Raw genomic sequence first — 16,839 nt, forward strand, 5'->3', positions numbered from 1 at the left:
ACACCTCAACCTCATTACCACAATCAGCAGAACATGCTGGAGGGACAGGTTTCTCACCCAGAGACTGCCCCTGCTCTGGAATAGACTTCCCATACATGTCAAGCAGAGCACCTCACTGACCCTCTTCAACAGAAATCTTGATGAGTGGATGGGTAATAGAAAGTTCACCCCGGGGATCACTCCACTCTACTTGATAGAGGCACTGGGAACTAACGTTCGGTGGCACGATGCCAGGGCACTTCTATGGGCTAGGGTTGTAAAGGCTCCAGGGCCATTAGCCTAGTACACACCTATGAACCTATAAAGATAGGACTTCAATGAACCCAGTATTTATAGACCGATAACCCTAATCAGCCTCATCTGTAAGGCTCTGAACAGGATCATTATGGAATTAATAAATAAGGAAAAATGTAACCTACAGGCTTTCACCCCAAGCCATTTCAGATTCATCAAAGATAAATTTTGTCTATTTAACCTTGTTGACCTTCGAAAATGTTACTGTAGTAATGGATGACTACAACTCAGTGCACACCACATATCTAGACTTGGCAAAAGTGTTCAGTACCATTCCACACTTAGGAATTGTAAATAAACTTGCTGAGGTAAGTGACTTGCTGAGGTTAGTGTAGATCCCAGTGTAACTCATTGGATAACAAATAGGTTCACAAATAAAATCCAGCAAATAAGGTGGGTTGCACTACCTCCTCCTTGTGTACCCCAAGGTTCCATCCCTAGACCACATCTCTTTGTAATTTACTTCTCAGAGGTCAACATTTTGAGAGTTTGTGTTTGACGTTTGCAGATAACTGCAAACTTGCTGCCATCATAAACTTCCCACAGCACAAAACGGTCCTCCAAGAGGGTCTGTTCCAAACAAATAAGTGGCATCAAAACTATGGACTAAAGAAGATTTTTGCAGACTGCCCAGATTTTTGCCTCATACTTTTGGTCATGCAACTTGTGTTTTTCTGGCAAATCAGCGAGGATTGAGTTCATTTAATAATGACGTACATTTGAGCTTCAGACTTCACATCATTCATAAAATGCATGTTAACACAAATCCTTTTATCACAGCAATTTGATATGGTTATAAGAACAGTGTTTAAAACCTGTCCTTATTTTTGGGCCTTTGTTCCCCCATCATTTTAGGCTTTGTCCAGAGTTTTTGCTCTAAAAGGTTGCGAGGTATCGTATGTTCCCTCTCTAATGTCTCCAAATCCCCATTAACTATTTAACATCATTGATTTCTAGTTCTTCTGCTGTTTTCCATTTTCTTTTTATGTTGTTATTTTGTAAGTATTAATAAGAGATGTATCACTGACTTTTTGTCACTTTATGCCCCATACTTCTAACTGAGCTAAAAGTCTATTTCTTGTTGACATCCATCCATGTCTCGAACGTATGGTCATAAAAAGAGACCCCAACCGCAATCCCTTTATTTGGGTAGTATGGAAGTTTCTTTCAGCATCTGTTTGGAAAGCTAAACTGATTTCTGCGTTCCGATATCTCAAACGTCCCTCGCTTTTGATTGAAGCGCCTGCGCACTCTGGCGAAAAAGTGGTACAGTAAGAATGAAGGTCATTAACCAAGGCCTTACGTTGTGTTTAATTTTCCTGATGTGATTGCAAGTTAATACAAACCGTTGCTTACTTTTAACTTTTTCACATATCTCACGATGTCCGAGCATTAAAAATTCTAGCTTTGGGCTTCAAAAAATCTTATCAGAGACAAAAAAAGGATTACTGTCTTATTAAGTTTTTTTTCCAGAAAAGATCTGCTCATATTCGATATTTTAATGATTAAAATATTTTTAAGAATAAATTCTACTGTTTAATAACGTGTTGAATGTCCTTAAAATGCAAACCTAGCCTTATGAAAAATCAGTTACTCTAGAAAGTGCACAGGTGAAATCTGAAAACAAAATCATAACGTCGTGTGTACTAGCTGAGAAATTAGAAGAAAGGAGAAATCTGACTGGTACGTACAATAGGAATTAAAAAAAATCACTGACTTAAACTTATCCCACAGTACTTTAGTGTGTCCCTGATTCTTGAGATGAGGGTGAGCTACAGGCGCACTCCAAATGAAAGGGATGGGAAAGGTGTAACTGTGTAACATCGTCATGGTGCCGGACAAACTAATGTCCAGTTCACTGAACCACAAACCTTGCAGATAACGCTGAAAATACACTTTATAAATTGTCTTTGTTAAAGCAAAGCCACTGTAGTTCAGTCAGTGTGGGCTCCAGATTTTTTGCAGAATATCAAATTTTTCGAAGAATGTTCTTCTGTCTCATACTTTTGATAAAATATGTGATTTTCCGGCAAATCATTAAAACCGAAGTTACTAAATAATGACACTTGGGTTTTAAAAGCTCATAAAATCCTATTATTCTAGAAACATTCTATGTGTATAAGAGCAATATTTTTGGACACCCCCCTCCGCACATACACACTATTGTAGGCCTTGTCCGGATTTGTTGCGCTAAGAGATTCAGAGGTATGTCCAACATTATGCGTTTGTGTGCTAAGACAGATCCCAGCTTTGTACTGCGTGACCTGAGTCGCATCGCATAATTAAATCCCTCCACCACAATATTTCAGGGTCTGGGGAGGGCAGCCACACCTCCCTGAGAGGGAGGGACAAATACCATTGGTCAGCAACAGGAGGTGTGTATAGTTCGGTACCTGTCACTCGCTGCGCCGTCATTTCCGGGAACTGTCAGTATTCTGAAAGACACAAACAAGGACGTGTGCTTACTGCTGACGGATTTGGGGATTTTTCTTGCACTTGTTATCGTGAGTTGTCGCACTTCTAGGGTAAACTAATTAAATGAATAAGTAGTGTTTGGATGTACTGTTCTGAAGAATGCACAACCATCAACTGTCCGTCTTGACTGAGGTAGTTTGTACTCTGCAGCTGGGTTCGAAACTGTTGAAAAAACTTTAAAACCTGTAACATCTGTAATCCGTTGATGCCCACGGGAACAGGTAGCTTTGTGAAAATTAAAACGTATTTGAAGCATTTCCTTTGTGCCTAAAGTGCAGTTTAACTCTATCAAATCTTTGAAAACGCAGTGCTTCTGACTCATTGATGCATTCTGCTTAAAATAGCAATGTTGTATGCACTTGATGATTTTGGCTTTGTGCTCTCATGTTTCCATCCGCAGCTTACCTTTCTGGTTTTGGCATTACATAAAATGACTTGCAACTACTCATTACTCTAACCTGTTTTGTTTGTATCCTCGGAAGTGAGAGCAAGTATTTGTGTTCTTGTTATTACATTTAAGAGGCCTCAGCTCATTAGTTTGCCCATCTGGACTTAAGTCTGTTAACATACCGTTAAGGGAAGCATTGCAAAACGTACAAGCAAAGGGAAGCGTGCAACTCAGAATATTGAAGCATATGCCACGATGTAAACCTTTATTTTAAAGTTATCATTTTTGCCTGGTTTAGACCACTGTGCGTCTTGCCTTTACATGGAACGGAAACTTTACGAATGTTATCTGAATGTTTAATGTATATGTGTGGTATATTGCAGAGGCCAACGCAGTTGCTTGGAAAACACTATCAGTGCATATGCTTGCTGTAGTCCATGATTACAGCATTTCTGTGGTGCAGCAGGTACTGGAATCATGTGGTCATATGATTTAGGCATAGTTTTCTATTGTTTCATAATAATTTATCATTTCCATCTGAAGTGTTGTATATCACATCTCAAAACTAGGGAGTCAAAATACTATGTGTTTTGTTTAATTATCTAATATGAAAAAGAGTTCTTTAAGTAAGTTGTACAGAGTGTGAGTGAAAATAGTAATCCAAATCCATTTTGTTAGTCCATGGAATTTGCACCTCTTCGCAGGTGAAGTCACTCATTAACTTCTATGCTAGATGTTGGCTGTTCAGAATGTGAAGAACATCATCATTGAAGCCTGTGGCATGCTGTGTGTGAGATGGAAATTGGACTTTTTGTTTATTACTTTAGAATTATAAAAGTCACAGGCTAAGAAAAATGTCATAAACAATGATAATGTGTATTTTTATCTTACTTAAAATAGGTGTCATCATATCACTCTTATAATGTCAAAAATTAAAAGGTGTAACTTTGTACCTACATGAAACTCTTGCTAAAATAACAGTAGTCTTTGGGGTCAATGAATTAGAACCACGTTGGAAATGGTGAACATCCTTATTAAGAAATGGGAAGTAAACTGTTTTTGTCAGTATTTAAAATGAACTACAGTGTGGTTCAGATGGATGGGAGAGGACATTTATTTGCAAAAAATTAAAAAGGAAGTATTCATTTAAACCGTACTAAGAGATGTTTTTCATGGAAGGGACGGTGCTTTTCTGGTTTTCTGTATACTGTGAGTATTTTGTATTGGATTAATTGCATCACACTAGTGATTTTGTTAATTGCAGAGGTGCTGATGCATAGGAGTTCAGGTTGGAGAATAACAAAGAAATAATGGGTAAGAATATAAAACACAGTATTATGCATTTGAGAAGTAAGTATTCACTAAGTCTCAGAATTTTGTAACATCATCTTTTTTGATACTTTAACTTTTTATGAAATATAAAAAGTGGACAGAATAACACATATTGTCTATGGATTACAATAACTGGAGCTATGAGTATAGATTATGTGCAACTGTTATAGGTTCATACAGTTTACTAGGCTAACAACCACAAGGCCCTATTTAAGCCTAGCCATGCATCTCAACTCTCTGACAAGTTCTGGTACCCTTGATCAAGTGTAAGCAGAGGTTTAGGAGATGAAACATTTACAAGCAGGGGCCTGGGAGATGAACCAATTACAGGTTGTCTGTGTCCATTAGAGACATTGGGGCCAAACCAGGGATGAATTTCCTGTTCCCCATCCAGTTGTTCAGGTTGCACTTGAATTGAGTTAGGGAAGAATGCTGCTTCACATGAATGGGTCAATGCCTAACATATTTTAACTTCATGATGGCAGATTCTCTTAACATACATAACATGATGCAATGACTCTTAACAGAATGGTAAAAAGCATTATTGTGCTCTTTTTGTATTTGGTTTTATCTGGGTATTTTGTAACAGTCCATTAAAATGTCCAAAGAGCACTGTGTTTGACTATGTCTGTAGTTGGGTAGGGAGAAACCAATTCCAAGCTGGCATTATTCAAACAGGTGATTAATTCACATTAATTACTGCAATTATTTTCAATTAAAAATCCATTCCACAAATCCATGTAATGAAAAATGGTCTCTTCCCCAACACAAGTCAACTTCTCACCATGCAAAGATTTGCAGCATTAAGTACCCCAGCTGTACCCATCATCTGCTTATATAACTTCTCATAAGCAACCATAATATAAACTACTTGTGATGCAGGTGCAAAAAGAAAATTAAACTAGGACATCTTTGTAACCAAAATGTCTGGTTTGCAGATCATCATCATAGGATACAGACTTAGGATTCACATAAATTTTGCTGAAGCCATTATCACACAGTAAACACAGAAAAGCATATTCACTTAAAATGCTTTTGCTAGCAATGTCTTTTGGCTGTTTTGCTATCATGTCCTTAATCTTCAGTAATAATTAAAGCTACGAGACTGGAGCTTACATCAAAATGACACAGGCCTGCTTCTTTTAGATATGGAAAATTAAAGGCTTATAAAGTGGAGATCTTGACTTTTTAGCCTTCTGCATTCTTTGAAAAGGTACAAGCAAAATTCCGAAGGGCTAGTAGGGCATAGTACTTATCTGGCCCACGCAAAGGCTTCTAGCAAATCTACATACAAGGAAAAAAACTTGAAAAGTAAAAATAATAAATATCTATTCATATTGCAATTCAGTGGTTAAAACAATGGCTAAACAAAGATGATACAACAAGGGGGAGGTTTCTTGTCTATCCCACAGGTTATCACTAATGTCCCAAAAGACTGTGTACTAGAGACACTTTGCTTTGGGACCTAGTCTTCTCAGACATAAATACTGGGGAATAAGCTATGGATGACCAAATATGCTGATAACTGCAGATTAAACAACAATTACTTTAAAAATTCTATGAGATGGTCTATCAAAGAAAATATGCACCTAACACAGTAGTAACACCTTTAACATCAGTAAATGCGCGTCATAAAACTCAACAAAATGACAAGTTACAATTACAAAATGAACCTGTTAATCACAAAAAATATATATAATTTAAAATTGTCTGTTTAACTCTGAACTGTATCTAATTACCAAAGCCAGAAGATAAATCTGCAGGCTATCTAATTCTGACACATCTAGTCACTCTAAGGACATCACTGTACTATTTGTCATCTGCCTGATCTGACACATTGAGCATAACACTGTTTCTTGTAACTTTTGAACAACCCCCCTGAAATGACTCAAAGTGATGCAAGATTGCTTACTAAGAAAAGAAGCCATAGGACTGAAGCACAATCTAGTCTGAAAATATTCAAGAAATATCATTATATTCTACTTCTCGTGTTACTAAGGGACCTTTGTCATATTTGCAAGGCAACTTATGACCCAATTCTATCTGAAAGAGTATGCCTGGAACCCACTGATGGGGAAGTTAACACCAGTCCAGAGAACTCATTATCAATAATAGGGAAAAAATAACAGAAACTGTTGCTTGAAATGTCCTGTAGACTGATTGCCCAGTACTTATCAATGAACCTTTATTAACATTACACAATACCTCTAAGATTATGTAGTAATTTTCATTAGAAACAGTCATTAACATTCTTAAAAAAATTATATGAAGTAGTAAATGTCAAGATGGGATTATGGTAATCAAATGTCTTGAAGGGTTATATGTTTGACAATCTAAAACTTTATGAATCTATTTAGATTCTTCTCCACAGTAGGCGATAACCAAGTATCCCTGCCCAAACCTACCCAATTTAGACTGGTCTGACTCTGAACAGGCCTACACTTTACTTCTCAGTAGAGTGTTTAATATGTGAAAACAATGTTTATCCTAATACAGGTAGAAGACTAAAAGTAGTATAAAGGTTTGTAGATGGCAAGTGATAAAAACAGAAAATAATCCTGTTAATGACCAAGATACATTTTTACAACCAGAAACTCTGAGCACTGACAAACTAGCAGAAAGACAAATGCTTCTTGCAATAGATATACTTTATCAGTACTCCTTAGTGATCCCATACATTCCGGGAAAAAACCTTAAAAGCATTTTATCCATCATAAAGGAGATGGGGAAAAAGCTAATCTCAGAGAAAAATAAATGCATCAACAAAATTTGCTAAATGACAACCTTTTTATAAAACAATTCATTATCTGTGCAGTTAGTGATAATCAACCTTCAATATTTCCACCCCCTAATCTTTAAGATGCTCCATATTTTAAAATTATTTTTATTTTATTTGTCTTTTAGTAACCAGGAAAGGACAACTGAGTCAATGGCCCAGTTTCAGCGATCACTCGTGGAGAAAAGCTCCAAACAACAGATTAAATGTTTTATAATGAGCTGGGGGAAGAAAAGCTACACACACACACACACACACACACACACAGAACATTTTAGAATAGCTGATATGCAAGTATATACAAGGGAAGAAAAAGCCCCAAACAGATTTTAATACATTTACAAAATATTGCTAGGAAAAATAGTGATCAAGAATACAATATGCAAGTAGCAAGACACTTTTACTTCACATATTCTGCAAAGTAATTTTTAATTATTCAAAATAGATTATGGAGGTAAGAAAGAGAGTAATAGAACAAGATGAGGTGCAATGTGTGTGTGTGTGTTGGGGGTAAGGACATAGAGAGAGGGGGGAAAGAAATGATTAGTATTAGAGAGATCAATGTGGTGTCCTTCCATAACGCAGGAAATAAAAGGGAGAGTAAATTTTGTGACACTGAATCACTGCTGGTGCATGTACACAAATTCTGGACAAATGCACAACTTGACAGTGGGCATTAGCAAGAACCAATAATGATTAACACCAGTTTGCATTATAATTTCTACCCTCCAAAATAAAACCAACTGTCTTTTTCTACACGCCAATATAGTTTGATTAAATGTGACTCAGTCATTTGTGGTTTAGAAACACCATTTTATATAGAACTATATATCAACATATACATTTATATGTCAGTGTGAGCACTGAAGTGTGTCAAACGACAATTTCTTTAAACTGTGTGTTTGGATGGGTAAGTGTTGTTCAGATGGAGGAAGCTCTAATACTTTTCAGTCAGGTAATCAGGACTGGGGTAGGAGAGTGTGGGTTATGGACAGCTAGATAAGGTGATAGGTTGTATGGTGTATGTGTGGGAGTATTTATTGGTTAGGTTTACAGTAATATCTAGATATGGGGTTAGGTTTAGAAAGGTGTGTTCACATAAGTGGGTGCACACGTGTTCCCAGGTTAAGGTTAAAGTAAGGGCAAGACAAAATTGTAGGTATTATAGCCTGCATGTGTGTGTGTTAAAGTTTTGGTGTGAGCAGTTTTTACTGAGTTGGTAGGAACCGGACAGCTGGTTGTGTGATTAATGATTAGTGTTACTAAAGATTCTTACTCGGGTCACTGTTTCAGTATCTCTGATGTAACTAAAGATCATAGCTTTCTACAAGCAGTTCTTTTTGAACTGCAAGCCCATGTTGAGTTCCATGATTTTAGTCGTAACCGATACTGATGTAGCTAATGTTTGACTTATAATTTTCAGCAACATTACTACTACCTGTTGAATGAAGGAAAAACAGTGACAGTTAAGGTGGATAATTAAAAAACAATTACTTTTCACAGTTACATAAATATGGTAAGTTTAGAAAGGCCCAAGCCCTATGAATGTGTAATTTTCTAAGAAAGCATAGAAATGTGATTTTTTTTTGTTTGTTGATATCTTCTATTAAGGGGTAGAAAATCCTCCTTCTAGTGGGGTATTGTTATATTATCACTGTGTGTGTATATATGTGTGTTTTTTTTTTAAAAAAAGATCTGTGTGTGTAACTATATATATATATATATATATATATATATATATATATATATATATATATATTTGGCTGAAAAGTTCTTGTGGGTGTAAAAGAAAAAAAGAGAGAATGCACAAATGATTGAATGCTCACTTGTTTGAATCATGTTTGGTTGAATTTAGTTTTATTTAGTGGAAGTAAGTATGAGTGTGCAGCAAAATTAATGTTTGAATGAAAAAGTGGTGGTTGTAAAGATATGCAAAACTGTGTTATGACAGTTGGTGTGTAAGTGCAATTGTGGGTTAGTGTTAGACTAAACAGAAAAAATGCTAGTGGTTTACCTGTTTGGGGACACTTTCTTCAATTTTTATGTCTTGAATGTCACAACCTAGTCAAATTGTCTTGGGCTAATATTGAGGTTTTGGTGTTGTTTACAGCTGGGGGTTATGTTTATGTTTACAGTTAGCTTTAGGGTTGGGGTTATGGGGTTTGTGAAGCAATGTATCTTATTTGGACAGTTTGTGTGTGTTGGGGTAGGGGGGTTACCTTCTGCAAGTAATACTGTGGAGAATTGTGGTGGTACATTTTTCTGTGAATGTTGTTTTGAAAAAAAATGCTTTTTTAAATTGCTTGACTATTTGGACTCCTCTATGTTGTATTCAATGACTTTGCTTTCAGACAGATAGCATACACCCTGAAACACTGATGCTTAATTTCTTATTGTCATGTATTTTCTGTTTAGCAGTATTACAGATTAAGTGGGATAATAAGGAGTTGTTCAATTATTTAATTAATGTATAATTTCTTACTTAATTAAGCTGTCTGTCTCCCAGGGCCACTAATGTTGTAGAACTCTCTTTTTATAACGAAAAAATGTTTTGTGCCACTGCATCAACTAGTAGGGTCCAGTGGACAGCCACAATGATTAACAGATTTGAAAAGTTCAGTCATATTTTGTGCACTCCAAGCATGTCCATATTACACTATCTTTTATCTTAGCACCATATAGATTTTCTAGTATCTGCTTGACCATGGTATTACCTCATTTGAACTTTTGGTATCTATTGAAACATTTTGTTTGATTATTGCCCAGCATCTGTCCATCTTGTTGACTTCTGATGTTGGAATTTCTCTTATCCAGGTGTTAACTATAAAATATATCTTTATTTATTTTTCATCCATTAGCTGGATGGGTGAGCTGACCCAAACACTCTCTGACCTGGCCATTAGGCAGTTACACAGACATTCATACATGTTAACTGATAACAAATAAATGCACTGACAATCTTCATATATTTAAAATCAATTATCACAGCCTAAACCACAAATGCCTGCTGAATGGCTGATGCTAGATATTGGATAACTTAGCATTAACCTAGATTGAAATAGTGATGTTTCTACTTAAAAGAAAATAAAATGTGTTCAATAGTTAGAAAGGTATGTTAGTTGGGTAGATCAGCTCTTCAACACTGTAGCATTTAATTAATAACCATCCGGTGTGCTCTGTGTATAATTAGTGGTATAATTATTAGACTAAAATAACATCGTGTGATATAGCAAGGTATTTTGATTTGATTGGCCCATGAAGAAGAAGGACATAATCACACAAAGTCTGCTGACAGGCACAAGAATTCCATTTCATTAGGTTAATAATGCCAAGTTGAAACACTGCAAAATTGTCTATCATTTATGCTATTAGTTTGCCTGAGACACATAGATGGTCACAGAGTGTGTGCTAAGACGCGTTAGTGTGCTTGAGACACATAGGTGGTCACAGAGTGTGTGCTAAGATGCATTAGTGTGCCTGAGACACATAGATGGTCACAGAGTGTGTGCTAAGGTGGTGAGGCTAATCAGAGATATAAGAGATGGTTCTTTGTCTCAGATTTTAAAGCATACTGGTTGAAATAATGTAGTTGTCTGTGTCACAGATCAAACTGGCAGTTATAAAGCAAAAAGTTAACTTACTCAAGCCTATAACACCTTTTTTTGCATACTTCCGCTTCACACCTATACCTCCTTATGGCATCCAGAACTTTTTTGGGTGTGTCTTCTTTAGCAAAGTGACTTAGCAGATAATAATAGGCAGAATTAGAAAGGGCATGAAATTATTACCAAATTGACACAAAGATTATTAGTGTAGAATGTCCTACACTGGATAAATTAATGTTTTGCCACTTATTCATATTGTCATATTTGTGTTCGTATTCTCAAAACTGCGAGACCTACTTAGACATATTGAGGTACATGGTTTGAAACACTTATGTGGGAGACAGAACAATTCACTGACAATGCTATTTTATATTACACTATAGTGGAACTGCTGCTAGTTGTTTGTTATCAATTATGAAAATAAACAATATTTCTGTATGTATTTAATACTTCAAAAACCAAGTGACTTACAAAATGTTGCATGACATTAGATGAAACATTAGATGTCATTGAAGAAAACTGTCTTTGATGTTTGCATTGTAAATTGCAGATCTTGAGAGATATCCAGTATTATTTTCTTTGCCAATTATACGGTTAAGCAAATGTTTTCATACTTTTGTAATTATCTGACTAAAAATGCACTTCTAGAGGCATTTCTTATTATCATGTGAAAGCTTATGTCTAGACTAGTTAACAAAAGTGTTCTAACAATATGTCTAAGCTGTACGGTTTTCGAGATATGAAAATTTGTGAAAGTTTAGAAAAATATAATTTGGAGTTTAATGTGTATTACAATATATTACAGTATTTATGGGAAAAATATGAATACACTGACTATTGTCAGTATAAAGATTGTTTCCATGTTGATGACATTGCTATTTCTTTATCGTAGGTACTAGGCTATTAGCCCTAGGGCCTATATAAGACTAGCCAAAAAGGTACTCTGGCTTTTGCCACCCAAGACCATTATTTTCCTGTGCCCCTATGCTTTTTAAATATATTTTTCAGAAAATGCTCAAGAATGAAAGCTGTGTATAGGCTGTTAGAGGTATGACATTCTGCACTACATATTCTGCACTACATAGGTGTTAATGAGTTGAGTCTCTTGGCGCTACTTGCTCTGTTTTCTAGTGGCAGTGTAGTTCTTGCTTGTAGTTTTCCTTTCCCTATTGGTATTATTGTTCAGCATACCTCTTAACTACGTAGTGCAAGAATTCTGAACCAAGGCAAAAATAATGGGGATAAAGGCCCCAAATCAGGGACATATTTTAAATATTGCTGTCATAGACTAAGAAAGTTGCTAGATTAACAGCATCAGCATGCATTTTCTGAAGGATACAATTGATATCTGAAACTCTGTCTATCATTATTTACAGACTTCAGTTCTCAATGATTTGCCAGAAAACTACTAATCTTATGAAGAATACACCAAAAAATATAAGACAAAATTCTGGAGAGTTGAGAGGTATGTTGTTAAGGTTTCTATACCCTCTCAACTGTTATTCCAATTAAAGTTTTTTTTCTACTTGTTCCTGTACTAGAAACACTTTGACCAAGTGTCAGTGGCATAACAGGTAGCACATTCACTTTTGGTGCATAATAATGTGGGTTTTATTCCCACACCAGGTAAATGGATTGTTGACACTGCACTGCACCATAAATGGGTTGCTGCACTTGTGAGTATGCTGTCCTTCAGATGTGATGTTAAACCAAGGTCCCATCTGCTTGAGTTGGTGGTATCTCAGGCGGATGTAAAAGATCCCATGGCATGCATTAAACAGAGCTGGGTTCATTTATTTATCTATATATTTACATAAATATGTACATATTTGCCAGATTTATACAATCATTTAAACTCATTTCATTGTTATGTTTTTATGCATCTGACTTATCATTCATATATGCATATTTCCTATATCAACCCCACTCCTTTTTCCATAATCATAATCTAATATCTTTTAATATTAATGACGGTATACAATTTCCTTTAAACATAATTTCATGAATTCCTTCAATCCGTAACACCCATACTACACAAGACTTGTTTGTCCAAATCCAATTTTGATTTGTTTATTTTCATAATATCCATATTCAGTTATATCCATGTTCATATTCTCATTATTTAAAATTTTCAAAAAAGTTTTCTGTACATAATTTGTTCTATGCTTTTTTAACTTTCTCACATTAAAAAAAAAAACATGTTCTGCTATTTCTTCTTCACCATAATACAACATATTCTTTTACTTTTTTTGTAAAGCATATTTACTTTTATTGTATTTTTTATTCCCAGTCTCCATAAAAATTTGACATATGGATTCTTTGACAGAATTTCTAATATTTTATATTTAAATACATTTGTTAATAAATTTGCATTTTTTTCATTTAACAATTTCAATACAGTATGCAACTGTAAGCAGCATATACTGTTGGATTTAGCATGTCTAATTCTCGTCTTCTTTATTCCTGTATAATACAACCCTTTAACAGGATTTAATATTTATCCTCATATGAAGGAGAAGAATGTTCTAATAAATGTTTTTCATACATTCCAGGAATCATAACAACACAAGAGAAATATGCTATCTTAGCTTTTAATACTGAATTAATCAAATGATTTTGTAAGCTAATCTGTAAGTTTTCCATAATACACAAATATCTTTTTATAATTGCATCACATCCCTTTTATTGCCTTCTTTATCAAAATTTATCTTTAAAACAGGTATTTCTTTCAGGAAAAATTGTATACCTGCTGTTTTTATTATGTCCCCCATTCCTTTACTTTTTCTCTCTAAGATCCAGACCTCTTTCCTTTAAACAATCAAATAGATTATAACTTCTCTCATCAATTCTCTATTTTTATTTGTTATAATATCATCTGCATATGACATCATTACTGAAATTTCAGCATCTGTTTGGATTATAAATTTTGCATTCTTCATTTTCTGATTAACTTTCAAATGATTGTAGTCATAACTAAAGCAAATAAAATACTACTTGTAAGGCAGTCTTGTCTTATACCATTGTTCTTGTGTATTTCTTTACTTAGCCATCCATTCCCTAAGGCTATTACTTTAATTTGGTGCATGGAGAATGCTTCAGTATTCAGGAAAAAGGCAAGCCAGTTAATCACCAGAATGGTGCATGATCCAACCTTAACAAATGTTAAGAACCCCCTGAAAAAGCTGTTAAGGTCGGGTCCCATGGTAGGCAGTAAAATCTGCTTGTACTGATTAGCAAATGACAGTAACAGAATAAATAGTTGTTTCTGCCTGCTGTCCGTTCTGGTTGTGTCCCTCAGTTCCTCTAATGAAATTATAAACTTGCTAGAATAACAGGATTTGTGTTTGCACGTAATTTCTGAATGATACAAATGAACGTCTGATTAATGCCATTATTTAGTGACATTGATCTTTTAGTGGTTCATCCGAAAATGACAGATTTTATGAGAAACAAAAATGTGAAACAGTAATCTGGACATTCTGTGAAAATCTGGACAGTAGAGAGGCATGAAAATTAGGTGTAAACATGATGTACAGCATTACACTGCCTTTCTGCCAGCATCTGGTAACATTTCACATCTTCGAAAGCCCATCCACACACTTGGTGATTTTATTTTTCACATTTGTACAGCTCTATGCATTACAAAGCATTATGATTGTCTCACTGATCATAACCCTAAATTATGTACTCTTGACATGGATGCTCTCTAGTCAAATTTCTTGGCCTCCTTGTCTCGAACACTTAAGTTTATGATCAGCGAACAAATCATTATCCTCTATATTCTTGTATGCTGCTATACATCCTTTCTTGATTTTATTGCTGACATTGTATAAATCCATTATTTACCACAACATAACTTGCTGTATTAAGTCAAATGCTTTGTTAATATCACTTTTCATAAGTTTTGTATCTTCTTCCTTTCTAACGCTGTAATCAATATATACTTTCCTCCATTATGTATTGCATCTCATTCTCAAATGTTTTTGTATTATATTCATAAATATTTTATAGTTTGTATTATTTAAAACTATTACTTTCCAGTTTTTTATATATTTTTTCTCCTTTTTTCCATATACATTTTAATATCTCGCCACACAATTCCTTATGCATTAAGCCTTCATTTAACTATTAAGTACACTAAATAAGTAATTTTTCTGCCATTCTTCTAGATTCTTGTACATTTCAAATCTACTACCATCCTGACCAGATGCTGATCCTGCATTTAACTGTTACATTATATGAATTAGAAAATGTTTTTAATCTTTTTCAAATTCTCTATTGATTTATTAAGATTTTTTTCTACTTCCCAAGTCCTTACACTTTGTCTCTCTGTTTTTTTAGTAAATATTTCTTCCACATACCTTACAATGATTTCTATAATCTGTTGCTGACTTTTCTTTAGGTTACCTTCTTTATCTTTCATTTCTCTCATCACACTACTATCCTCCTTCACTATCTTAATAAGGTGAGGTGAAATGTCTTCCTTTCTGCCTTGTAAAAAAATAACTTTGTTTATATAATAATTCCTTAATTTTTTCATAGTTTTTGTTATAAATTTCTTTCATAATATTCTCTGTTATTCTTGTATAAGTTATCTACACATCTCTATATGTTTTAGCATACTCCTGCTTTTCTTGCTTGCTTGCTTTATATTGCCAGTGTAAATATCTTTATATTTTCTTTTAAAAGTAATGCACCATTCTGATCCGTTAGCATAAATGCTTTTAGAGTAATGTGGTCCTTCCATAATTCATTAATTTCTTTCTTTTTTCATTTCATTCCTTTTCATTTATTCTTTTTATACCTTTTCCTATCTTTTTATGTTCTTTATTATGATGTATTTCTAACCAGATTAAAAACCTCCAAAAAACAAACGTAATACAGACAAGAAGGATTCCAAACAGCCACACGCAAAAGTCCGTGACAACGCAAAACACTGTAATTTTAACGTATAAAAAGTTTATTAAAACTAAACACGTTTGCGTCACTCAACAGGAGTAACTTCTTCAGAAATAAAATCAGCACAACAGTGTAGTGCAATTTAAAAGGTCTGCTTCAGAGTAATGTGATAGTACTAGCCAATCAGTAAGCCCCATTAGGTGGAAAAAACAAGTGTTGTTTAAAGCAACACAGTCATGAATACGCTGTATAAGTGACTGACATAAGTCATTAAACAAGCAATTGCTCAAAAAGACACTTGTTTCCTACTTTGAAAACAATTCTTTTACAATCCATTTCCACGGTCAATTCATAAGACAACCAGATAATTCAATATAACTACAATTTTAAGTAGTTTTATAATGTATAATTGTACAAGTATAAACGGTATATATGCAAGTTCTACTGAAAATAACTAAATTTTAAGGTACTGAAAACTCTCCTATGACTGTAAAAGTCTGAGATGTCATTATTAACCAGACTTATTGTCTCATACAGCTCTTTAATTTCAATAGACAATCTATGTTACAATTGTCATTAAGACCAGGATAAGAAAATGCATTTAATGTCAATTGCCATTCAAGTTCACGGCGTTCTAATAATAATGACATGGGTCCCCCTCTAATGTCCTTAGCTAATTGATCAGTTGCTAAAAACTGAAAAGAGTGACCAGCTTTCATGTTAATGTGTTTAACTAAAGCATTGTCACTTTTATTCTTAGAGATCGCATAAGTATGTTCATAAATTCTGTCTTGAAATTTGCAGTCTGTTTTCCGTACGTAGAACGCACAACAATTTTTGCAACTTGCCAAATAAATAATACTTTTAGAGTTGCAGTCAAGTTTGTGTGCAATCTGGTATTTCTTCCCTGCTATTTCAAAGGTGTTACTAGTTTTTATATGTTTGCACATCTTACAAGCTCCACAAGAAAAAGATCCCCATGTTCTGTTATTAGTTCTAAATTTTTTGACCTCTAATAAACTTTTCAAGTTGGCTCCCCTCTTGTAAACAATTATCGGATGGGGGCCAAT

The 16,839-nt window shown here is 34.6% G+C and overlaps 1 protein-coding gene across 1 annotated transcript in view; it reads left to right on the top strand.

Annotated features, from left to right (window-relative positions):
- Positions 1-2,732: 2,732 nt before the first annotated feature.
- The window catches only part of PPARA (peroxisome proliferator activated receptor alpha), a 952,408-nt gene continuing 938,301 nt past the window's right edge, over positions 2,733-16,839 (top strand). The window contains exon 1 of the mRNA XM_044088095.1: positions 2,733-2,990. The gene's annotated coding sequence lies outside the window, so the exon portion shown is untranslated. The remainder of the gene's footprint in view (positions 2,991-16,839) is intronic.

The sequence above is a fragment of the Protopterus annectens genome, chromosome 11.part0 (genome assembly GCF_019279795.1).
Source record: "Protopterus annectens isolate FY-2018-M chromosome 11.part0, PAN1.0, whole genome shotgun sequence".
NCBI lineage: Eukaryota > Metazoa > Chordata > Ceratodontiformes > Protopteridae > Protopterus > Protopterus annectens.